Below are 27,330 nucleotides of genomic sequence, written 5' to 3' on the forward strand. Positions count from 1 at the left end.
CCCAGATGGGGGATATGCACCCTCCTCTGGCTGTGCCCACTGGAGCTGCAGCAGCCATGGAGAAACACTTCTCACCTGGCCGCAAACTGCTCTGGTGAGAAAAGGCTGGGGCAGTCCTCTCTCCAGGGAACAGCCTGCATACTGGACTCTTCATTCCCAGCCTCACCCCAGAGCAATGGTTTAAACGAAGCATGGACATTTTAATTTTATTTAAAACAAAATAATTGACTTAAGGACCCAAGCAACACCGGGTAAATCTTCTAATTACCTATGACGGCAGTATTCCTCATCTGCGTAGTGTGGCCCAAAGGCTCAGGTTCACTTGATATGTGCTGTATCTCTTAGGTCTAAATTGTGCCGTGCAGCACACCAAGTACTACCCCTTGTTCTCTGAAGTGAAAGTCTCAAGTGCTGAGCCAGAAATCTCTCTGTCTGATTTTACACACCAAAAATCATCTGACCTTGCAATGTGGGTCCACCAACAATACTTTTATAACATTTTCTTCCCTTCAAGTAGCACCTGACTTGTAACTACAACTTTCAACTAAAAAGTTTTCAAAGAAAAAATGCTCGTTTTACCTGAGCTGCTCAAGAGAAGATATCAGTAAAAAGTCAGACTGTGTGAAAAAGTCAGACTGTGACAAACATTCCTCACTCTTCCTTAGATTATCTCTGCCACTCAAATGAGTTCTGCTTCATTCAGCTTTGCAGACCAGCTCAGTCCTATCTTTACTGTAGCTTTTATAATAATGTTTTTAAAAGCATAACTAAGCAGGTTAGCATTGCAAAAATTAACTGGAGTAGACTGGGCTCCTCAAATTTGTACTTAAAAGGCAAATACAAACTTAAAAAAATATAGTGGATTTGCTCTCTCATCATATCAAACAAAAATATACACAAACAAGTAAAACAGAAGTGAAGGGTTATGTAAGAGAGAGAAATATAAGGAAGACCAAAGGAAGAAACTGCATCATGTTGCTGTCTCAAGGGTCTTTGCACAACGTCATAAAATAATTCTGTTTTACCCAAGACTATATAAGTAAAACTTAAACTTTGATTATAAAACTATATCAAAGACCATTCTTATACAAAACTCCACTCATTCAAATTACTTTCATGTCCCCCATCTCATTAAGATAAATGAAGTTAGACAACATGAACTGAGGTTTGACCGGCATGCACACACAGCTTATTCTGGCTGTTTGGAAGGTCTCTTTACTTTTCACTGAAAACTGAATTAAACACCTGCATCTTATCAAAACATCACCAAGCCTGCATCTGGTAGCACTTCAGTCTAGCTTTGCAACCCTGTGAATATCCTGTTTTTTGTGCTTCTCACATCTGAACTATGAGAATATGAAGTTTAAAAAAAATACACACACACATATATATAGGTTAGTATGTCACAGTACCTTTAAAGTATGGTAAAACTCTGGGTTGATTTATCAATTGATAAAGTCATCTGTTTGGATTGTGGGAGCTCTCTCTGACTTATAGTCATTCAACTCTGAAATGGAACAAAAAGATATAACTATTACAATAAGAAGAAATTTGCAATGTTATTTAGCTGAAACTCCATAATTGGCCTTTTTACTTTGAAATATTAAAATGCTCTAATGCTATACATTTTACCTATTTGATGCAGATTATTTAATTCTTCCAGTGAACTTAAATGTTAATATATACTGCAAGCAGAGAATGTTACTCAGCATAATGTGCACAACAGATCTTTTAATGATAGTCTATCAATTTCAAAACTAACACTTATTAAAAAAAACACACCAATTTAAATTGTGAACATCAAGCGAGTAATAATATTTAGACTAAACATTTCTGTATCTAATTTAGATTCCAGTCTTGCATAACAGGTGCACTGGTGTGGACCCTTATGCATATGCAGAATCTGCTCCTGTGTATCTGCAGATTTAGGACGTTAGCAGCTGATTTTACACCAGAATTTCTCTCTCCACTGTGCAGCTCTACCATAGTAGCAAAGAAGGACCACTTTTGTACACTCGCCAACTGAATTTTTACCACCTTGGCTTCTAACTCAGGTACCCCCTGGCATTAATTTACATGTAACAGCATTCATTATTTCACTGCTGACAAATTATGTAAAAGAATGAAGGGGGCATATTAAGGTCATATCTACATGAGAATATTGCATCCATTCAAATTAAATTTGCTTTTAAGCAAGTTAATCAAACCAACTCTGCATAGACACACTTGTTTTGATTTAAGTTACAGAAATGTAGCTACTTAGAGAGAGCAAGCTTCTAGTAATCCTCTTTGATTTCCACTCTGAAAGCTAGTATGGGCACCCACAATATTACTTTTTCTGTTTTGTCTGCGAGGCCAACCTTTTCAGTTTGTATTTGTATATTTTCTATGACAATTAGTCTGGGCCCCTAAGTACTACCACAATATAAATAATAGAATTTTATAAGGAAATAAGAGACCCCTCTGCATGTAGCTCTCCTCTACTTGATGTGGAAGTTTGCCTAAGCAGACAAAGAAAAAAGGTAATGTGGCCAGACTACCTTTCACAACACTCTGTGGAGCAGAGACTTCGCCTTCTGCCTCCCTCATCAATAACCCACACGCTTCCATGTTAAATAGGATAGTCCTACATGCAGAGGGACCTCTATTTCCAAATAAAATGGTATTATATATACTCTGGTTGCACTTAAAAAGCCTAGGCCCCTTGAGATGGGCAATGTGTAAATATGACCCAAAAAGTCTATCCCCCAAGGAGTTTACAATCTAAGTACTAGACAAGTGATAAATACAACAAATATTACAAATACACAGGTTATTATGCTCAGCATGATAAACAGCACAGAAAGCAGTTACCGAGCCACTAATCAGTTTTTATCAGTACCACAGCAGAGTTGACGTTTAAGGAAGAATGTGAAGGAGAAAAATGCGGTGGCTTTACAGATTTTTATAGGGAGTTCCTTCTGTGGCAAGGAAGAAACTAAGAAGGTGTCTGGTGGGAGCTTTAACAAATGGGCACTCAAGACTGGCACAGTTGGCAGAGAATTGTGTATAAGAGATGACAGGGTGGGTGGAAGTGAGCCAGCTTATAATGGACCTTGTAAGAGAAAAGCATTTGGGGTTTGTTGAGCTGGAGATGGAGAAAACCAACGAAAAGATGAAATGAGAAGAGCAATGTGGTCAAAGCCTCAAGCCCTACATTTTCAAAATACTATGTCAGGTTTTAAGCCATAGTGCTCCCATGAAAAAGGCAGAGGAAAAAAGTATGGCTGCAAACTTGAAGTAATACTTTAAAAATTTGTTGTTTAAAAAAGATAAACTGGAGAAATGTTGCAATTCATCCAAGCAAAAGCTAAACCCCAGAGAACACATATCAGTATTTTAAGGAGAATTATAGTTAATAAAATTCAAACAAAAACCCATGGAAAGCATTAAAAAGCCACAAAATTGCAAGTTAAACTTACAAGAAACTCTTAACATTAGAATGTCTGGACATTCCAATTTAAGGTAACGAAACTGCTGTTGCCTCATTTCAAACTGAGTAGTCAGTCATATTTCAGGGCCCAGGAATGATCCTGCTGGACACAGAAACTGACGGAAGACTTATATTTTCTTTGAGGCAAACTTGTTGATTTACAAGGAACATAAAACTCCTGCATCTCAAAGCACTGGAGGGACCAAGAATAAAGAAGCAGTTTCCTTGCTTACTGCCCCAAGCCTTAGCCATTACCCAACTCCAGATCCAAAGTTCTCTCTAGTTTTCTCCAGCGACTGCTCACAGGGTACTAATTGGCTTCCTTGTTTTTTGCCTTTGCCATTTTCACTCTCTGTGTTCTTGTCTGTTCTCAGTTTAGGTATGACAACAACAAGAAGTCTTGTGGCACCTTACAGACTAACAGATATTTTGGAGCATAAGCTTTCGTGGGCAATGACCCGCTTCATCAGAAGCATGAGTGCTGGGGTGGTTTCAGAGGGGTATTTAAAGAGTGGGGTCCCAGTACAGGGGGAGGGCCAGAGCTGACAAGCTCTATTCAGCAAGGTGGAAATGGCCCAGTATCACACCTAATCACAGTACCTATTATAACAATGGATCATTTAGTGCTAGTTTCAGAGCAGTCTCTAATAGCCCTGGCTTTAGGAGTGGGCCCTTTAACTGTCTCTTACAGCTACATTAATTGAAGGATGTCACAAATCTGTCTGACAAGGTTTTAAGTCGACATACAACAAGGCTCCCCCAGCTCATAAAAACAGTCCATACCTCAGCTTTGCCCATGATCCCAAAGCAGCCTAAAATACTGACACCCAAATTTCTCATGCAAAACAGAAAATAATTACAAATGATATAAGACTTTTTACAGATGTACCATACCATTCTGACAAGAAAGGCTTGCATCAACAACACAAAAGAAGTTACTTCTACCCAAATCCTTTTGGGCTTTTCTTTCCTTAGACTTCTCTTCAGCCACCAGTGAGGGACCTCTCTTAGTCAGTCCCTGAGGAATACATACTGTTTGGCTACGTCTACATTACAAGATAAATTCAAATTTAAGGCAGTTACCTCGATATTAACACTTGACTGTTTTCACTCTAAATACAATTAGCTCAATTTAGGGAGCACCAAAATCGATATCACAGTATCATCGGTACCTGACAGGTATAGTGTCAAGCTCAAATTCAGAAGTTCAATTAAAGGCCAGTGTGGAAGTGCCACGGCTTAAAATCAAATTTATTAGCCTCCAGAGGTGCCCCATATTAACCCACAATGCCCCTCAGTGCCGCTGCTCTTGGGTGTGCAGGAATTAGGTAAAAGGAAGACCATGAATTTCAAATCAGGACCAGGAAGCCTGCAGCTGTGGGATCATGTTTGTATGAGAGCCTGAGAAAAGTTTTCTTTCTTTGCTATTAGGGCTATGAGCACATCTACCGATTACAAGTAGCCCCAGTACAGAGGAAGATGTCGTCAGGTAACCACAGCCACTTGTGGGTCATTTTTTTCCCCCCCTGGACTAGCGAAAATACCCAGAATGCTATGGGGCTCAGGGAACTGTGGGATAGGCTCCCACAAAGCACTGCTGCAACAGTCGATGTTCAGCGACTTGTGTGTGGCAGCAATAAGTCAAATTTGTGGAGAGCCTGTGGGAAGTGAGGATGGTCATATTCGAATTCATAAAACCCAGCAATAGAAACAACAAGAAGTCTTGTGGCAAAGACCCACCCACAAAAGCTTATGCTCCAAAATATCTGTTAATCTATGAGGTGCTACAGGACTTCTTGTTGTTTTTGACACGGCTTTTGTTTTAACACGGCTACCTCTTTGATACTTGTCAGCATTAAAAAAATCGATTTTAACAAAGTCGAATTTATCTAGTGGTGTAGACATAGCCTTTCTGTCGAACTGGCTGGCTGATGCAGATCCAGACCATTCCCTTTGAATGGGGGATTCACCTCTGTAACAACACTTCCAGCCTCAATTTCCATAAATATCCACCCCATCCCCTAAATTTGAGAATGTTAGTAGAGAGTAGGCAGCTGAAGTTCTGTCCCCTGAACTACAAGTACAATATCTGTAACAGCAACGAAGGGTCCTGTGGCACCTTATAGACTAACAGAAAAGTTTTGAGCATGAGCTTTCGTGAGCACAGACTCACTTCATCAGATGCTGCAATATCTGTATCCAGTAGGAAAGGGGTTTGAAACATAGATAAGCCAACACAGAAGCATTCCCAAAAGGCTTTCTCAACTCCGAAAATGCTAAATAACATGCTAGTCACAAAACAGTTTCCCTTCTTCACTATTTGCTACTTGTCAGCAATTAAAGGAGTATTCAGCAAACAAACAGAGATCAGTTCTGTTTCCAGACCCGTAGAGCTTTGGCACCTCAGATTTCCCTGAAAACTTGGATCTCCAAACAGGTTTTAGCCTCTTCTCGCCACTCCCTTGCTGGAAAGCTACCACAGCACATAGCTGTTATAATGGTTTCTACGCCCTGGGGCAGGACTACAAACCTTTGCAATTCATTGCAAACCATTTGCCTACAAAGTTTTTGTCTCACCTGGGCCATATATTTAAAGGGTATTTCCATTGACTGAATTTACTGGCATTGATTACGCGGTTATTCCGTTTGAACTCATTCCACATGTCAGGCACCCAGAGTTCTTGTTTAAATTCCAGAGGTGCAATCTTCTAAACCAATTGTCCCAAATTTTCTATGAGTACCCCGCCCCAGTCACTCTCTTCATTTCAGTCCAAATAGATGGTTTAGTTTTACATCTCCAGTTTCCTGGTTTTCTCAGCATGTCCTATTTAATATCTTTTATGTTGGTAATGTGGCAATCGCAGATAAGTTTTTTACAATTTCTTTTACACATTAAATAGCCAAACTCCCTTTATTGTTGTTTAACTGCCCAGTCCTCAACAAAAACTGTGGGGCTTGTCCTAGCATCTTCAGTAAACTTTATTCCCTCATTTAGGATATCCCATTTCCTGAACTGGAGAAAGATTTTCACAAGACACTTGCGACAATCTTTCCTGGTCTTTCATAAATTTATACAAGTACTTCGATTGTGGCCAGTTTTATCACAGTACCACCATTTAACTGAACCACTTCCTTTAATTTTTGCAATATTGCCAATTTTCCATTACAAACCAATATCAGATTTTTAACTTATACAGTAAGGTCATGAACCACATTAGAATCCCCTCATTCATCACACGTATTTGACACAGAGCTGTACTTACAGAGCACCAGGCAATCAACTTCCACCCCAAGGACATTGCTATAAGGAAAAGATTCAGATTCTTGGCAAATCCCACCACCTTTCGTGGTCTCTTTGACCTTCTTTTGCTGATAAAGTTGAAATCCAGCTGAGCATCCATAAATTGGTCCACTGTGCACCAGTGTATCCTTAAGGGACTCAGTAGCATCTGGAGATGCCAGGATCACTAGCCTCCACGGGTCCTCTGCAGGTTCTTCTTTCCCTCTTTTAGATCCTAACTGAGCCCTAGCTAGCTCTGATTGATGGCTGTCAAGCTGCATGTCAAAGGCATGTACCAAGGCTGGACATCTCAGGGCAAGTCTATAGTACAGCCATACATTGGCGCAGTAGTACCAATGCAACTGGGCCATTTTACCATGCCTGCTGAAGACATTCTATGCTGACAGAAGGGCACTCTCCCATCAGCACAATTACTACACCCCTGCAAGAGGAAGAAGCTATGTCAGCAAGAGATCACTGTGCACTGACACAGTGCTGGTGTGACAGAGCTTAGGTCACTATAACCTGTCTTTTTCCCACCCATGAGTGACACATGGCTTCAGCAGTAGTATAGACCAGCCCTCAGGTTCTTTTCCGGAGATATCCTTTCAGCACAATCAAGCGGGGCCACTCAAGTTAGTGAAGAAATCCTCTTTCAGTCCATGGTCCTAGCATTTCTTTGAACTCTAATGTTGAGCTGAGCCAAATAAACCTTCCAGGGAGCTTTTCCCTTAAGATAATGGCTTTTGAATTATTTGAAGTAGGACAGCCTGAGCCTGCCTTTGGATTACACATGAGATAGAAAACTCTTGTAAATATCTGGTCTTACCCAAGTCCTCTGGCTGCCCCAGTTCCTCATCCAGACATTGTCTTCCACAACAGTGGGTGACCCTCTGATTTCCTCCTGTAGCTGATTTTTTAGTCCTTGCTCCGGCTTCTCTTGGTTGGCTAGTTCTAGATCAGCCAATGCTTGCTCAGTCACAATTACTCCATGGAAGAACTTCTGATCTGTGGCAAGCAGATTGCTTGTCACTTCATCAATCCATTTTACCATTCCTACCCGAGTGTGTTGCAGGTGGGCTTCCCATTCTGTCCAGACACTGCATAGGTGTTGCTCTAGGCTCTCACCTCCATTTGCAGGTCATCTCTGAGCTGTTTCTGATTAACCACTACATGCTGCTTTAGTTCCTTTAGTGATGCCTCTAGCTTCTGTTTTAGGTCTTGCTTTAAATCTTTTTGGGTCTTGTCTATAAGCACTTTCATTACTTGTCCCATCTTCACTCAGGAACAACATTAGCTCAAAGTCTCTCGCTGTAAATTGGATCCCATTACTAACACTAGTACTTTTTTTAACTCAAGCAGCTAGTTACTTTTCGAAGGCTTGAAACATTCAAAATGGAAATAGAAACTGATGGAGTCTGGTATTTTATTTCATACAATCTGGTTTATTTACAATAAGTGCAAATAAAGTAAGCTCCCACTCCTCCAGATGCAGGAGAAACCACAAACAAAAGAAGCACTTTCTTAGCGTACAACCCTAAGACCCATTATTCAACATCAGAGCCAAAAGCTCTCTCTTCAGCTTTTCCCAGGGTTACACTATGCATACAGCTACCACTTGGCTTTCTTGATTGTTCGCTCTCCCTTTCTCTCTGTTCTGCTTGTTCTCTGTTTTCCCACACACACCTGGTCACAGCACCGCCTGGAATCCCTCTACCCATATGGTGCTAGTTACTAGACAAACCATAACAGCTCTTGTTGTAGGTGTTGCCCTTTACTGTCTCTTAAAACTATCTCAAATGGTGAGTTCTCACAATAGTTTGCATGAAGTTTTAACTCACCCCTCTACAAGGGTTCACCCCAGTGACGATTCTACCTTAATTCTGACCCTACAATACGCACCATTCTCCAATCCAGCTTTATTTGCAGTTGGAAGAGCACAAAAACATGAATCACAAAATATGTCTGCCTTTTGGAACTTGATCCCCAGATCAGTAAGCCAGTGTCGAAGACTTATGATCTTAGGGATAGTGCTCTGGCCATCTGCTTACTCAGAAACTCTTGAATAAGGGTTTCAACACTGGCTTATAATGGTTGTGTTCTGGAGCAATGTAACAAGGCCAAGCTATCCCAACCTGGAAAGTCCCCAAGAGCAGGATTCATACAATGGTCCTAAAGCAGTCCCCTCTTATAGCTGCTCCCATGCTCCCCACAGACTAAGAGTGTGCCAGTGCAAGAGAGGGTCTGATGGAGGAAGAAGTTGTAAACTCAGTACAATGGACCATAGCTAGTCAGGGCTTTTGGGAGATCCTTTGGTGTAGCCCAAGAGTAAGACAAAGCAGCTCTTGAGGCTGAACCAGCACCCTGCAGCCCCACAACTGCAGAGGTACAAAGATGAAGTAAAGAATATAACAATTTTAAAAAAACCACAATAATTTGTTATCCTTCTCCACAAGTATAACGTCCATTGTTTTACATGTACAGGTTACAGAATCAAAAGGACAATGTTTTAAATGGATACCCCAAACAGAAAGTAAGACAGAAACTTGAGATTTACCTTTTATTCAGCTGGTTGTGATTCTATAGTATTGTAATATATGATAACTGTGAAGATGCTTCCTGTTGTTACTTGGGTACTTCCTGTGTATTGTTACAAAGCACAACAAACTTCCCAGTGGAAAGGTACAAGATTCCTCCTCAAAGCACACAGTTTTTCTAACATTTCCAGACATATAAATAGCTTTCCTGATAATCAGATTGCTGCCAATAAGATTTGATAGTCAACAGAGGATCATCAAAATCTTTCAAGTTATTATCTTAAATTGTGGAACTGAAAACCTGCCAATTGAACTCTTCACAGTAAACAGTAACAGAGAGGTACCCCTGTTAGTCTATACTCCAACAAAACAAAGCAGCAGAAATGTAGCACTTTAAGACTAACAAAATGATTTATTCAACGATGAGCTTTCATGGGACAGACTCACTCCATCACCAAAGAAATAATTTTGTTAGTCTTTAAAATGCTACATTTCTGCTGCTTTGTTTTATCTTCACAGTAAAGTTCACTTAAAGTGTTTTTACTTTTATGTCTGCTGTTTCTAGCTGTATTATTGCACACATATATCCAAATTTATTCCTTTTGCCCAAACAGCCATATATATATTTTGCCAGTGGTTTCAACTGCATCTTCAGTAATTTTACTTCTAATTTCTAGATCTTAGTGAGCAGTAGGCAGTAAGGTTAATGTTATAATAAGTTGTCTTTGCATACAATGCTTCAGATGTTTAACTATAACTACATGAAATACAAAGGACAGCTAGGAAAATACACGGCTTTTGAAACAGCGAGTACAAATTTAGTTGCAGTTCCCCACATAAATAGGCAAATCTACTTTATATTCTAAAGTACTGTATCTTTCAGTATAATGTAAGCCACCATTTGAAGATTCAACACACAAGCAGCATTAACAGCCAGCTTGGACATATAAAGACAACTAAATAACGTTTTTACATTTTATGCAATATTTCATCTGCAAATAACTGCAGAAAAACAAAGTAAAAATATAGTATTTTTGAAGCTGTGAGATCATTTAATGCTGATCACAACTTCGTACATCAACAACTCCTGAAGTATTCTATACAAAAGACTGCTCGAAAGCACTACTAGATTCCATGAATTTCTACATATCAATGTTAAAAAAAAAAAAACCCTTATTACACCATTTTAAAATAATGAAAGGAGAAAAGGATATTATGTCAAACAAGAAATATTTAAAAAAATTAAACACACACATACTTTGCACGTGGGGGCATATCTAATCAAGACAAAACAAAGCATATGATTAGACAATTTACAAAATGTACCATTCAGCTCCTTTTCCATGTAAAAGACAGATAGTTGATTATTCAAAGTACACAATTATAGTTACTACATATTTAAGGTTGCAAATTAGGTCTCTAAGTATATCACTACCTTAAGTTGCTGCAGATCATAAGCTGTACAATTTTAAATTACCTTGTAATAACATAAATATATTAGTAATATAATATTCAGATGAATATCATCTGAAAATGTGACTTATTATTTAGGTGCTATAACACTAACCTTAAAAAAGACGTTGGTTCTTACACAGGTACATCACTGTTCTCAATGTAAACAAAGGACAGTGGCATGCACCCCAGGCTAAGGATGTCAGCATTTTTCAAACACCTTTCTGACTGTTCTCTTTTATGGTGATGCAATTTGACCTACATTTTCAATGGCTAAAGAGAGACAGAGAAATACAAAAGGGAGAGATGGAGAAGAGAGACATTTTCTGTCCTCACCCTCCATTAACTAGGTCTTTGTCCCTGAGAGGAGTATTAACAGGAAAGAGAGGAGGTGGAATATCCTAGTAGTAAATTCTGAATAGAAAGCTAATAAATGGATGATATATAAAAAGATTTTTCAGTGATTCTGTGCCCTCAATAAGCCAAGACGAATACAATGTAGAATCTATGTTAGATGCCAGAAACAGGAAAGCTCATTTTATTTAATTAGATTCCCATCATAAGAAGTAATGGGGGCTCTCTTTCTTGACATACCAATACACAATCCTGGCAAAATTCCAACAATACCTGGACTACTTCTTTATTGCATGTGAAGTTCTCATGCGAAACTGTACTAGATCACTGTCAACTCTCCCAAAGCCAGGATGTTCAGTACTACATGTATCCCATAAGCTGGATTCTGGATAAAGATCTTTCCAGCCCAAAATTTCTTTCAACAATTACTGTGATGCTCATACTTCCCTGATGCCTACTATCAGTTTTACCAATTTTGCATAAAGTTTTAAATCACTTATAATCTATCCCAAAGCATCTTAATAAACGATCAACAAACATACTGTTTAAAGTAAAACCCACTAGCACAGATCAGAAATACCCAGTGAAAATGGCAGTACGAAACCAGGCTGTCAATATTCAAATGATGTTCCCCTATTACTAAGCATTCCTAAATCAGTTATCTATATTAATGCTAAAGCATGAAATAATGAACATGATCTTCTCAGTTTAAATGGTTTTGACAGCTTTTCTCTGAAGATAGAGAAAATACAGTCTTAAATGCTTTTTCATTCTGTTGTAACTAAAAACAGCTTTGCTTTTAAGAAACATTTTTAATCTCTCAGCAAAGTTATTTGTTATTGGAATATCATCTGCTTGCTATTATGCAGTCACTAGCGTAAAATAAAATTGGACCTTTCCACTTCAGATTTCATGATATTTGGTTATCATTTTTCTGAAGGTTTGTAGACTGTCCATCACCATCTTCATCCTTGGAGTGGTGCTCCTAACTGCTATAGTACACATAAAAAGTACAGGTTGAACCTCTCTAATCCAGAACTCCCTCATCCAGTAACATCCATAATCCTGCATGATTTTAGTCAGTGGGACAACCACTTATCATGGGTGTGGCCACATTTCCCATGGTCCCACAACATTTGTTTACAGCCACGAATCCTGGCTCTCAGTGTTGTGTGCTGTTATTTAGCTTCAGTTTACCCCAAATGTCTTCTAAGAGCCCTGTGAGCAGTAGAAGTGTTGGTGATGTGCTAGACAGTATTGATCACCCATGGTCCAGCAAATTCTCTCATTCAGCACCCGAGAGTGCCAGATTAGAGAGATTCGACCTGTAATAAGAAAAACTGCTGTCACATATCAAAACTAAGCAACAGGTTTTGATCTTATTTACACCAGTGTATATCCAGTGGCTTCAGATAAATTTCTGTGGATTTACACCAATGTAAATGAGAGCAGAATCTTGTGCTCAATGTGTTGCAGCACAAATCAATATGAAGGTTAGATCAACTCAAGGGTAGGAAATAATTTTGATTGGAGGCTACTTCAAGAATTTAATAAGTGGTCAAGAGCTGCACTCTTTCATGATATTGATGTAAGAGGTGTGGGGTCTGTGATGGAGGTTGGGTGCAGAAGGGAGCTTGGGGTGACAGACTGAGGTATAAGATCTGGGAGGGTGTTTGGGTGAAGGAGGGGGTTGTGACCTGGGGCAGGGGCTGGGGCACAGAAGGGTGTGCAGGGTCTCAAAGAGGGTACAGATGCAAGATAGGATTCTGACCCGCAGCAGGTGCAGAATCAGAGGGGATTGTTACCGGGGCAGGAGGGGGTGTAGGGGTTCAGGCTGTGACCTGGGGTAGGGGATTGGGGTGCTGGATCTTGGAGGGGGTGCAGAGGGTTTGGGATACATAGAGTAGAGATGCAGAAAGGGAGGCAGGGGCCCGGGGATTGGGGTGCCAGAGACAGGCTCTGGCCAAGAGCCTCTTATCTGGGCAGCTCCCGGCCAGCAGTCCAAACAGGTTCCTTAATCAAAGTACCTGCCTTCTTCACCCTCTCCCATACCCCGGCATGTGCTCAGTGCAGCGGCAAGGGCCATGTGTACTGCTCTGAACTGAATACTCTGTGCATGGGGCTCGGGGTTGGGGGAGGACAGTACTTTACATGTTGTCTGTCCTGTAAACAGGCAGCTCCTATTGATCATAAATTGACCAATTGGAGCTGGAAGATTTTACTTTGGGCAGCAGGCAGCATGAGAAGCTTCTCCTCTCCTCTTCCACACTCACAGCATCCATAGAGCCCTGCAGCCAGCTTTCCTGGGCTCCAACCACGGGTGGGGCAGACAGGGAGCTGACTGAGACTCCTGCAGGCTGTATTCAGTGGCTTGGTGGGCGGGATGTGGCCCACAGGCTGTATTTTGCCTAGCCCTGGATTAACTCCTAGTATTGCTCAATAAAGGCAGGCGTCCACTTAAAACTCTGCATCAAAACTGTGCCGCTGTAGCATTTAGTGAAGACTACGCTTCTATTGCAATGTGAGAGGTTCTGCTATCAGCACAGTTAACCCACTTCTGGGAGAAGCAGTTGCTGCTGTGTCAATGCGAGAAGCCCTCCCATCAGCATAGCGTTGTAACACCTGAATTAAGTCAGTATAACTGCGTTACTGTGGATTTTTCACACTCCTGAACGACACGGTAATATCAATGTAAGTTTGTTGAGCAGACATACCCTAAAATATTGCGAGGAGGTAATAGCTATGCTCAGGGTTGCAAACATCCTTTCCAAATAGGTACTAGGTTCCTCTCTTCCTCCCTCAAGTGCTACTGCCTCTGCTGTCATAGCAGTGTTGCAGGAAACCACCGTGATGACTTGGGGTAGGAAGACACAGAGCAGCTTGAGGGCAGGGGGAGCACGGAGTGAAGGAGGGAAGGTAAACTCAAAGCCTACTATGCCTTAACACAGAAAAGGCAGAAAGTAGAATCTAATAAGGGGAGACAACCTGGAGAGGGAAGTACAGCAAGGATGAAAGAAAGGAATTAATTTTGAGAGGGTTGACAAGAAGTAGGAGGACACTCTAGAGGAAGTCACTGGATGTGGACAAAAATAGGGCTGAAATACATAGTTCCCAAATGTATGAACTCCCAACACCTACAAGATTATGGGGAAATCCTCTCTCTCTAAAACAAACTTAAGGTCACACATCCCTTCACTTCTATTATCCCTCTCTCCACATATTCCTTATCTGTCTTTCTCCAACAGAGAAAAAAATCTTGTCACTACAAAAATATTTTTTTTGTTTGCACAGTTGTTTGAAATTAACTTACAAAGGAGAAGCTGAGGTTTTTCTGTTGTAAACACAAACTTATTTCAGTTTCTGTTACTCTGAAGTTTCCATTTTTAACCTGGAAGGAAAGGGTGCAATGATTCACAGGGTTTTCTCAATTATTTTGTCCATTATTAAAACACTTTTGTTTTTGGGTTTGGTTGGTTGCTTAGTTTTTGGGGTGTTCCACTTGTGTCAGATTTTTTTTTTTTAATTTGCTCAATTTTTGGTTACTGAGAAAAACCCTATAGGGATTACAGTAGTGCCAACCCAAGTATTCAAAGCTATGAGTCACATCATCAATATAGTATGACAGGATTAAAAATTATGAGTTCTTCTTAAAAGTTAGGTATTTTGCATTTAAAGTGCGGTCAGGTCAGATTTTCTAGCTTTTCTTTGCAATAATGAGTGCCAGAAACTTACTTCTTTTTAAAGTAAGATGAGATTCTCGTGTATTTGCCTGATCCCAGAAGCTAGGGTTTTAAGAAACACAACAAATGCTGCAATACTCATGATAAAATCATGAGATCTGGCAACACAATGATTATACAAACCACACACCCAGACTTGAGCGCAGGGAATTGCATAACTGGGAAAGGGAAAAAAACCCAACCACACACACAGAGTTTTACAACATAATAGCACCATTCCAATAGTTTGGTTGAGACAATTCCATTTTAGTAAAACATGTGTTGTAGATAAGGAAAAATAAAATATTAACTAGTCGGTTCTGAATTATCAGCTTTTTTAAATGTTTGGGGTGTGGGAAGATTGGTACCATTTTACCATCTACTACCAAGAAAAATCTAGTTTTCCCTGCTCTAAAAAAATAAAATACAACGTAACACAAAACAAAAAACAGAAGCCAAATACCCCAATCAAACATATTTACATGACATTTAATATATATGTGCCATGTTAAAAACCTGAATGAAAAGTTTCCTAATTGTGTGGATGTTAGTTGTAAATTTCACACTCCTGAAGACTGTAGTCTCACTGTAGAAAAGCTGGCACAACCTTAATACTGATGACATTGATGAATCTTAACACAGATGCAGGGGACTGGACTAGATGACCTCTGAAGGTTGCTTCCAGTCCTATGATTCTACATTTGTGAGAACCATAAACTCTGTTTCTTTTTAATCAGTGTTTAAGAAATATATTCAACCAGGCCCCATTTAGTAAAATTCTAAAATAAATGAATTGTTCCCCCAAAGTTAATAGGGCTACTCACACACTGAACAATAGACACATACTTAAGTACTATACTGACTCTGAGCAAAAATGCCAGAAATGTGATAAACATTAAATAGCTAACTTCTAAATGCTATTCTCAACCTAGTGAAATAATGTAATATGGCATTTAAAATTCTGTTATTGATCAAAGGGAAAAGTATTAGAGAAGGAGAGTTCTGGTTAATTTCTCTCCTCAAAATAACAGGAAGTTGCAGTTTAAGTTCATTTCATTATATGTCAGTTATTCTTGTCAAACAATATAGTCAAACAATATTTCCAATCTGCACGAGTGCCTCTAATACATTATGTAGTTATTACAATTATTTCCTAACATCAGAATCACTCCTATAAGGAAAACAGTCCAGTAGTTTCTTTATTCTTCTTGTGCTCATGGTCAAGCACACTGGTAATGAAGCATTACAAAAACACTGCAAACTTCTTTACAGTTTTATCATTGTTGCAGCAGATATATCAGTGTTATTCAATACACATCCTATTGACTGTTACACAGAGAAATGAACACATGCCAAAGGCAGATACATTCACAGATAAAATGGAATTAAATGGGATTAGGAAACTCACTGTTCACACGGTTAGCTATTTATATACCAAATGATCTAACCATAGTCTTTTCAAATCAACTATTTCTATCACATGCACATGTGTAACCACTATTATAAATGTTCACAGGGAAATATACTCACACCACAACTCTTCCCCACAAAGCACGGCATGAAGCCCCTTACGTTTCTCAAGCAGAAACGACAGCTTTACAATCGGACTGCATATAAAAGAGTGTAATGATACCTAAACAAAGAGGAGGGCAGGTACTCTTAACAGGATACAGAATTTAGAGGATTATGTGTCAAAAATAAGATGCTTAGGGAAACACAACCCTTCTGGACAGTGCTTCATGTGGTCCTTCCACCCAGACAGCTAGGATTCAAATGCTGCATTTTACTCCCTTCCCCTGATCTTGTAAAAATTTCTGAAGCATGAGCAGTTATAGTTCTACTCAACTGGAATCAAGGAAGCAAAAAGGGAATCAGTTTCCTCAGTCACTGCCCTCCTCCCCATAATTCACCCTTCTTTTCTACCCTATTCCATGGGCATTCCCCTACCGTTAAGTAGCAAACAAGTGGAGCAGAAAGACAAGATAAAGGAGATAGTACATATATGACACATAGCAATTTTAACAGAAGATATACTAGACATATATTCTTATGTTCTTAATAGTCTTCAGGCAAGTAGGTGTTAAGAGCGTTCCAGGCCCTGGTTTCAATAGACAATGCACATCTTTTTTAAAATCTCACCCATGATCATCTCTACCTCTGATACACACAATTTTATCTCTTCTCCTTTTAACATTTCAGGGTTTTCTTGGACTGTATGTTTGAGACTCTATAAATAAAATCATTTTCATAACAGAAAATAAAATTACAGCAGAATAGCAGGATAAAACCAAGTGACAGAGAGAAGCGATTGTCCAGTTTGTCCCTCTGGTATGTATATTGGACAATCTAGACAAATCACTTTGCCGAAGAATGAATGGACACAAACCAGACATTAGGAATCTGAATACACATAAACCAGTCAGTGAGGATTTCAGTGGAGTAGGCCATAGCATTATAGTCCTGAAAACCTGCATCCTAAAACAAAGAGACTTTAACATGAAATTATGAAGGGAGATGTGAATTGGAGTTTGTTCTCAAGTTCGACACTTTGTGCCTTGGTCTCAATAAAGATAGCAATTACCTTACACATTACAAAACAGTTTCCCCATCTTTAATATTCGTAGTGATCTCAGGTGAGTCACTTAATTTAATACACACTTGCAGTAAGTAACTTTCTTCTCCCTCTTCTTCCCCCTTTACCCTCAATCCTTCTGTCCTAAGCAGCTATGTCAGTTTTCACTTCATTTTTTTTTCTATCTTTCTGTTAAATTTTCATTGTGCCATAAGAACATAAAAATGGCCATTACTGGGTCAGACCAAAGGTCCATCTAGCCCAGCATCCTGTCTGCTGACAGTGGCCTCTGCAGGTGCCCCAGAGGGGGTGGATCAAAGACAATGATCAAGCAACTTGTCTCCTGTCATCCATCTCCAGCCTCTGACAAAGAGAGGCCAGGGACACTATTCCTACCACCTGTCTAATAGCCTTTTATGGACCTACCTCCATGAATTTATCTTTCATCAGAATTTCCAGAGCTGAGGAAGTGGGTCTGTCCCACGAAAGCTCATCACCTAACACATTATTTTGTTAGTCTTTAAAGTGCTACGTGACTGCTTTTTGTTCTGCTTTGAGCAGCGTTTGACTAAATGACCTCATGAGGTCTCCTCCAACTCTAAACGTCTATGTGTCTATGAGATGCTACAATCAGATGGACCTTGTCTGACACAACAGCCACAGGATGCAAACCAAAGTACTGTATCACTGTTGCAACCTATGAGCAGCGCAGTGTGTCAAAGAGGTGTAGATATGACTTCAGGCACCCTGTATATCTCCAATGTCCTCAGACAGTGCTAGGCAGAAAGCAAACATTCCTATGAAAATTAAGCAAAAAAAATTGCAAAGGCAAATGTATAAATAATTAAAATGGAAATATTAATTAATATAATTTTCAGACTAAACCAGTGAAGTCCATGATTAAGTATAAAAACTAGAAAAATGTAAAAAGCTCATTTTACACACAGAAAACAATAAATCCAACAGTGATTTGAAACTGGTCAATGACAGTGCCAGAATACTGCCACCCATATAAAACTAAAAAAAGAAAGACAATGAAAGAGTTAAAATACAAGCCCAGGAACACTGTTGGATTAACAACAACAAAAACAGGCAGTAGAGGTTAGATATGTGGTATAACAATAAAAACAGGAATTCAAAATAAGCTTTTTTTCCCCTAAAGAAAAAAAAAACTACTGATGTGTGCAAACACTCTGATCACTTTGCTTATATATTGTTTCCTTTTGGCTCTCATCCCGCTAGTTGCTCCCAAAAGCTAGACCTCTGCACCCATACGAAAAGGTATGAGGGCTACACAGTGATTTACCTGCTGATGAGTTTACAGAAGTGGAACCTGCATCTTTTCATTTATTCTTAGGCCATAAGGGGGCCAGAAATTCTATTTACATATTTGTACAGCACATAGCACCCAAGGGAGCTTCAATCCTGTTTGGAGCCTGTGGATGTTACTGCAATCAAATCAATAAAGAATAAAGAATAAAGAAAATGTTATGTTTCCTCATCTCTGTCAATGCACACAGATGCTTGCCCTGTGCATTCTTGATACCAGATCTTGAAGAAGCCAGGCAATATGGCCTGTCAGGTTCACAAATGTAGGAATGAGACAGCATGTATGGACCCACTAAACATAAGACAGCCTTTTAATGGTACTTACCTTCCTGTTGCAAACTACCTTCCAGTTTTCAGTCTAATAACGATAAAAGCTTCGGCAAGAAAACCTGAGAAGCACCAATCTCAGATTTACTAGAAGTTCCACTTACAAGAACAGTTATGCATGTATAATTTTTTGTTTAAGAAGGTTTTAAAAGTTTATCATAGATGCTATAAACATATGCAGAAAAAGGCTATTCTTAACATTTTTATAATCTAGATCAGGCGTGTCCAACCCGTGGCCTGCGGGCCGCATGCGGCCCTGGACAGCTAGTAATGTGGCCCCACAAGATCGTAAACTTTAAACATTATTATGTGATTTATATACATTAACTATATTATATATTTTATATGCGGCCCAAGACAATTCCTCTTCACTCAATGCGCCCCAGGCAAGCCAAAAAGGTTGGACACCCATGATCTAGATAGAAAAACACGTCCTGATTTTATGAGGTCCACTTTCCCAGTCATGTTTTGAATGTAATGAAAAACTAATCAAAACCATATCATACTTCTATCACTTAAAAATTCAGCAGTCTACCAGCTAAGATAATAAAATTGGCATTATGGTGTGAGCAGAAATATAAAAAGGAGATTCCATATAACAAAACTACGGACATTCCAGCTAACATCACTTACGGTGCTGGCTGACACACAGGAAAGAGGCACAAGAAATAAAATAATATGTTTATGAAATGGAAGGAGTAACCAAGAATAAAAGAAGAAATTTAATTTGGAAACTACAAAGTTACCTGCAAGACACAATCAAAAAAAGCGTACACAAAATGAAGTTGATCGATCTTTTTAAGGATGTTGTTTGTATGATTTTTTTTTTTAAATTCTGAATGAATAGTATAGGGATGAGCTCTCTTTCAATAAAACACAACCTTCAATATAACATAACTACAGGTCGAACCTCTCTTGTACAGCACCCTCAGGACCTGACCAATGTCAAACAAGAAAATCTGCCATACCTCAGGAGGTCAATATTGTCTAACACATTACAAACACTTCCACTGCTTACTAGGCTCTTAGAAGTAATTTAGGGTTAAGTTAGAACTATATGACAGCACAGAACACTGAGAGCCAGGACTGGTGGCTGTAAACAAACTTTATGGGACCGTGGGATACTTGGCCACATCCATGATAAGTGGTTGTCCACCTAACTAACATCTTGCTGGATTATGGATGTTGCTGGATGAGAGAGTTCCAGATTAGAGAGGTTCAACCTGTATTGTATATAGGCTATTGTGTATGATGAGGACTTTAGACACAATAAATTACAGTTACAGCTAAAATAAGTTATTTGCACTTTCCATTTTTCGACAGTTTATAAACAAGCATTAAGAAGTTAATTATACAAATCTTGACCTTTAGATTCAGTGGTTAAAGAAACACTAAATAACAAAATCTTTAGAAATTGCTTATTACTAAGAAAAAGTCTGGAAAGCTGCTGAGAGTCTTGGCCATCAGGTGACCTTTAGGAAAACTGATCCCAAACTTTCAGAAAGCTCTTCCCTGTCTTCTCATCCTAGAACAACGGTAGCACTGTGGATCTCAACAACAAATATGGGAAGTTACACTAATAAAAGCTGAGTTTTTTTAGTCATTTCCCAAGCAATGAATGATACTCATAGGCTGTGTCTGTACAAAAATAACTTTGAAGCTGAGCATCTACACACCAGGAATGGAGTTAGGACTTTGAAGTCAGGCTTCCTACTTTGAAGTTATCTTCCAAGTAAGAGAAAATGTGTGTAGACTCTCTCCTGGCTATTTCAATGCAGTGCTTAATGTCAAAGTTAGTTCCTCGTGCAGACACACCCATATTGTGCTAAGAGTACAGTGTGTATTGTCACTATACCACAAATCCATACAGACAACTGAATGTGTGTCTACTTCTACACTACTTGAACCACTGTGTTCTTCTGGTAGCCTGTTAGTGAAGGAATCAATGTGTTCCTTACACCAATTGGCTCCAAGAGATTTATGCAACATATTTTAAGAAAACTGTGGCAAGTCTGGGATCTGCAAATACAATTTGATTCTATAAAAAATGTCTCCAACCCTCATATTTTGTCATAATTTTTGAAATAAACATGACTCCAGTATATATTTCAAAACGCACCATTTTTGCAAACAGTAGTTTCTCCATTATCGGGATACCAATTAAGTCACACTTCTGATTTTTTTAAACCTACTACTGTTACAAGAAATACCTAAGGCCCTGATCCTGTAGTCACTTATGTATTTATTTAACTTCCTTATGCCCCAATTAACCTTCTCATGATACAGACTGAATCTGTAGTCCAGCACTTTTGGGACCTGACCAGTGTCGAACCAGAGAATTTGCTGGACCATGGGAGGTCAATATTGTCAAGCAGCATTACCAACAGTTCCACTTACTGAGCTCTTAGAAGACATTTAGGTGTAAATACAGATAAATAACAGCTCAGAACACTGACGACAAGGATTGGTGGCTGTAAACAAACTTTATGGGACCAGGGAAACTTGGCTAAACCCAGGACAAGCAGCCGTCCAGTTAACTAAAATCATGCCAGATTACAGATGTTGCCAGATGAGAGAGTGTCAGACTAGAGAAGTTCAACCTGTAGTAAGTTTAAATGGCTATATCAGACCACCTGTACACTATAGCAATCTTTCAAAAGAAGACCTTTCAGAAGACCTTTTTTCAAAAGAGCACGTCCACACACAAAAAAGCAGATTCAAAAATCAAGCCACTCTTTCAATAGAGAGCATCCACACATCCCCTGCTCTTTTGAAAGAATGGGCCAGGGATCAAAAAATCCAGTGCCATGAGGACTGCTTTTTCGAAAAAAGGGCCAGAGGAACATCTGCGGGTGCTTTTTTTTTCTTTTTTCCAAAGAAGCTTTCGAAAGGAGGAATTTTTCCTCATCAAAAGAGCGTATTTTGTTTGTGGATGCTCCATGTGTTCTTTTGAAAAAGGGCCAGATTTTCCAAAAGAACTTGCTACTGTAGATATGGCCTTAAATATTCACAGGATAAGGAACCAAGATTCTTATAAACTTCAACATTTAAAATTAATTTTTCCATTTGTTTTCCATCATTCTGTGTTCAGTCAGTTTCACCTCTTTGTGTGCGTCTTTCATACAGCAACAGGGAAAATATTTTCAAAAATAGGAAAATTAACTATAAGACAAAAATTAAACAAACATATCTGAGTGAAAAAGCAGTCAAGTAGCACTTTAAAGACTAGCAAAATAGTTTATTAGGTGAGCTTTCGTGGGACAGACCCACTTCTTCAGACCATATCCAGAAGAAGAAGTCTGAAGAAGTGGGTCTGTCCCATGAAAGCTCACCTAATAAACTATTTTGCTAGTCTTTAAAGTGCTACTTGACTGCTTTTTGTTTTGATAGTGTATAGACTAGCACGGCTTCCTCTCTGTTACTATATCTGAGTGAGTGACTCAGGGTCAAACATATTTCATACAATTATTGTTTACTGTTTAAAAAGTATGTGCTAGTTTTCACATTAATGGCATCGCTTTAGATAATTCTCATGAACGAAGAGCACAGATTTATTTCATATTATTTCTATTGTTCAAGGCTAGTCTAACTTTATATGTTGTCATAACCTACAGGCAGGAATTAGAGACGAAAAAAACCTTGAAATAAAAATAAGTGTCAAAGCAATGCAAGAGTGAAACAGAAGTGAAAATATTTATAATAAACCACAAAAATCACAGCTGCATACTTTGTGTTCATTCTTGATGTATTTTTGTTTTACTTTCAGCTCTTACAGGTCAAGCTTTATTCACCAAACGTTAAAATCAAATTTCTGTCACTTTTTTATCAGTTCAAGTATTACGATGCCTGTCCAACATTTAATCCTTAAGGACAAAAGGATATATCAGGCATCTAGTTCTCAGCCCCTTCCCCATCACACTCTGAAGAAATGAGGTTTTTTTTATATCTGTACTTCATTAAAACATTTGTTCAGGTATAACAAAAATTATCTTAAATCTTCTATAAACTCTTAATAGAAGAAAAATGTTGGATATAATACACTGGACTTAATGTTCTAAATGTATGTCCAAACATGATCTAACTAGTATGCACAATTACTATGATGGCATATAAGCAGTTAGTTATATAACTAGTGTAGCAAATCAGAAGCTGTAACCAACAAGGGCCTGTCGGAGAGTGAATATTTTGGGTGCTGGAGGAACTCCTTGTTAACCTCCTCAGTTCCCAGAGGGTACAGTCCTGTAGGTGGGATAGAGACAGCCGGGGCTCATCAGGAGTCAGCCAGCAACAGGTTGCAATCTAGCACCCGTGAACAGTTAAGGCCTCCAGGCTCCCTACAAAAGGCCTTCCCCAGGCAGCAGGAGGGGAGAGCGGTGCAGAGAGAGACAGAGGCTGGAGGGCTGAGAGGAAGATGGAACAGGTTAGAACAGAGTGACACCCGCCACAAGGCACCAGAGTGAAGTGGTGGATGCAGAGGCCCAGGGAAATGTTGCTGCCACGGGGTAGGGGCAAAAGCCCTGCCACTGTCCTTCGTCCCTAGTGTCCCTGGGCTGAAGTCCAAGACAGTGGGTGGAACTAGACTCCCCACACCCTTCCCCTGAAGGGGTACCCAACTTGGGCCAAATCGGGGCAGCTTGAGACTGGTGGAGAGGGTCCTACTCCACCTCCACTTAAGACTGGCCTGTGATGAAAATGGCTCTGTAAAGGGAGACCCTTGCCTGTGGGAAGTCCCAGGGCAACAAAGGGGCCTCTGTGAGTCTCTGAAGCCCAAAAGGAGCTCCCTGGAAGTGCAGGACCCCTAAGGAATGGACGACGGGTCTGTCACACTAGTCATTTGCTAACATGGTCATTCAATTGCAAATTAGATCCTGCATGCCGATACATTTTTGCAACTGAGATTCTTTGCATCAGGCTTATTATTGTTAGTTTGTACAGTAACGTTGTCTGTTTTACTTATCTCTTTACCTGCAAACTATAACTTTCAAAGTGGATTCTCTTTCTTTATGCAATTTTTGGTTTGTTATTTGACTAAACTTTTAAAGCCAAATTCTGGTCTCAGATTGCACGTAAAAAAAGTCCATCAAAGTTGACAAGAGATGTGGACATGTATATCGTGCAGAATCTGATCTTTATCTTGAAAGTGCTGTTGTGGGTCATGCACGCTTTTCTTTCATATCTATCACAGCCAGCTTGCCATGAAATATACATGGTTAGTGGGCTGTCATGTCTGTCCTATGTGTCTTATATTCTTGCCATGTGATATTCTGCTTGTGGTCTCTCTCAATCTCTCCTACAAAAACCCTTTTACTTTGTATTCAGAAATTAATTAGGGACTTGGGTGCAGAGATGGTAATGACTCTGCAGACCATTGCTCAGGGCACTCACCTGAGAGATGGGAAACCCTCGTTCAGATCCATTCTCCCCACCTGGTAGCGGAGAAAAATCAAATTGGATTCTTCCATAACACATGTGCACAGTACCATAATCACTAGGCTAAAGGTTATAAAATAACAACTTCCTCCTCTCCCCAGCCCATTTTTTGCTGAGTTAAACATACTTACAGCATACCAGATTGGGGGCCACTGGCGAGACCGGCATGGCAACACCTGTCTCCAACGAATGTAAGGATCACACTAGGACTCTGATGTGAGATATCTATCTAGCCACCAACTGGATGCAGCAGTAGGCATGGCTAGGAGCAGAAATGTAAATTTTGATTGAGTTTTGATGCCCCTGTGGGGTAGACAGCAGCAGAACAAGATTTTTTCATGATTGTGGTACAGCCTAAATTTGGATTTAGGTGCTCAAGTCCCTTTGCGGAGTGGGGCCTTACAAGCATAACTAGTTCTGTCCACTAGTCACACATTTAAATGTCAGTATGTGCACAAGTGCTTACAGGGTTGGGGCTTGAATGAACAAGTGTGGTCACAGAAAACCTTGGGGGCCACATCCACTGCAAAGTCCAAAAACTGGATTGAGGGACTAAGATAGGAAGGCAAAAAAAGGCACAATTTACAAAAGGACAAGAGTAGAAGTAGTAAGAGGCAAACATAAGCCCAAAGGGGGCAGCAATGTCAACAACAGCAGGGAAGTAAGTAGAACTCTACTAAAATATTCCAGCAATTATAATTCCAGTGAAGCCCCAATAATATTAAAGTCGCTATCCCACTTTACCCAAATCAATTTTTTTTTCCTTCTGATGCAAGAATTTAGCTGTAGCAGAATAACTAATGTATTTTACAACACAGTTCACCAGCATAATTGAACTGGCCCTCTATGTCCTCTGAGAGAAGTCATATTACGTTCTCAGTCTCTTAGTCAATGATTTTAAATACCGGGTTAATCCATTTGTTATTAACATAGGTAAAGGAGTGATATTGTAGTAGGCACTTAAGAAGATGCTACTTTTGGCCCACTTCTCAGAGAAAAGTCATGGCTTGAGAAGTGTCTATTTTCAGATTGTATCCTGCTACCTACCACGACAGTATCTCAGCTTTTCACTGTAGTAACGGACAGCCTTAAAGAGTAAGGTATTTCCATACAGAGACTAAACCAACAAAACATGAATTGAGTTTCTCATCCTAGAATGTTGCTACAACTCTCATTTTTTTTTATGCATAAGCTTGAGGCCTGAAACAAGCTAAGAAGCCAAGATACTGCAGCACGGCATGCCCAGTCACGTTTTAGGAGAATTGTAAAATGATTCCTCACCCCTAATTCCAAAAATACTACATTTTATTAATACAGTAATTATACCAGTGCTTTCTTAACTGCAGACCTAAAGCTGCTTTACATTCACGTAAAAATGTGTTACGCCAATAAAATTACAAAACACAAGCTAAAAAAGCATTTTAACTTAAGTCATGTTTATTAACACAGTTGCGGTATTTTCTTCATTAATGTTCTGAAGACAATGCCTGTATTCTATCCCCCTTCCACATCATCTGGAGTTCCTCTGCTATGCTGAAAGATTTGTTTTAACCTTCTCACTTTCCCTTTGCTGCTGTGTGATTTTTTTTTAAATCTTTTATTAGACATTTAAAAGCTGACTCAGTACTTACACCATAGCTCTGATTCAGCTTTCTGAAACAGATACTGAGTCAAAGAATCTGGACAGATGACGAGTAAAGCAGCATTCAGACTTCAGAGGCACAAGTAGCAGCTGCTTGTGAAGGGGAAATGGCTGTTCTATCTACATATCTCTCAAAAATTCCCTCAACAGTATCATCGCTTGTTTATTTAGATCTTTTAAATGTGACAACCATAACTGCTAGTACATGTACCATATTTAAAATAATTATTGGACAAAAAACATTTACAGACTGGCTCAGTGACAATCTGGCAATAAGCATTAAAAAATCCCACTTAGTTTCCATCTCTCTCCTGGGAAAGTCTGGGAAAAGCGGAAAGCCTTTTCATTAATATGCAGTCCTGTCGCACCTTAAAGACTAACAAAAATTAGGTCATGAGCTTTCATGTGTCTTTTCCATGAAAGCTCATGGCCTGATAAATTTGTTAGTCTTTAATGTGCTATAGGACTGCTTGTTGTTTGTGAAGCTACAGACTAACACAGCTACCTCCCTGTGCCCTTTCATTTTTTCTTGAAGGCCACTACACTCATAAAGGAGAAGTAAATTGCAGAACTGTGCAACCCACGCCAAAAAAAATGCTATCTATGATCCCCTCTCCTGTAAATCAATAGCCTTACTAGCTAGAGCACCAGGACTGATCACAACTGCCACAGAATTACAAACGAAAGAGATTACCTCAAAGATCAGTGGAGCATAAATCAGTTAGGATTTTACAGACCACAACAAACACCTTAAAATTCACCCACAAATCAACTTCGAGACGGTGCATATCAGGGAATGCACATTCCAAATGCTATTAAGGAAAATCTCACTTAATACTGGACAGGCAGCTACCTTCTATACTCTATATTCTATGCAGCATCTGATGAAGTGAGTCTGTGCTCACGAAAGCTCAAGCTCAGAACTTTTCTGTTAGTCTATAAGGTGCCACAGGACCCTTCGTTGCTGTTACATTCTATACTGGCAGCCATTCCCAGACAGGGTGAAGGGCTAGCCCAATGTCGTCTGCAAAGCACTCATCTCACTTTCAGAGGACAACAGCGATCTTAGTCTCCAACATCAGAGAGGCGGCCGTGTTAGTCTGTATCTTTGAGAACAACAAGAAGTCCTGTGGCACCTTGCAGGCTAACAGATATTTTGGAGCACAAGCTTTCGTGGGCAAAGACCCGCTTCAACAGATGCATGAGTGGGGGGGAG

General features: G+C 39.5%; 1 protein-coding gene across 6 annotated transcripts in view; it reads right to left on the reverse strand.

Annotated features, from left to right (window-relative positions):
• Positions 1 to 27,330, reverse strand: part of ATXN7 (ataxin 7) — a 148,980-nt gene that overhangs the window by 109,911 nt on the left and 11,739 nt on the right. For all 6 annotated transcript variants that reach the window (XM_075004944.1, XM_075004949.1, XM_075004943.1 and 3 more), the window contains one exon: positions 1,413 to 1,507. The gene's annotated coding sequence lies outside the window, so the exon portion shown is untranslated. The remainder of the gene's footprint in view (positions 1 to 1,412; positions 1,508 to 27,330) is intronic.

Source organism: Carettochelys insculpta, chromosome 11 (assembly GCF_033958435.1).
Source record: "Carettochelys insculpta isolate YL-2023 chromosome 11, ASM3395843v1, whole genome shotgun sequence".
Taxonomy (NCBI): domain Eukaryota; kingdom Metazoa; phylum Chordata; order Testudines; family Carettochelyidae; genus Carettochelys; species Carettochelys insculpta.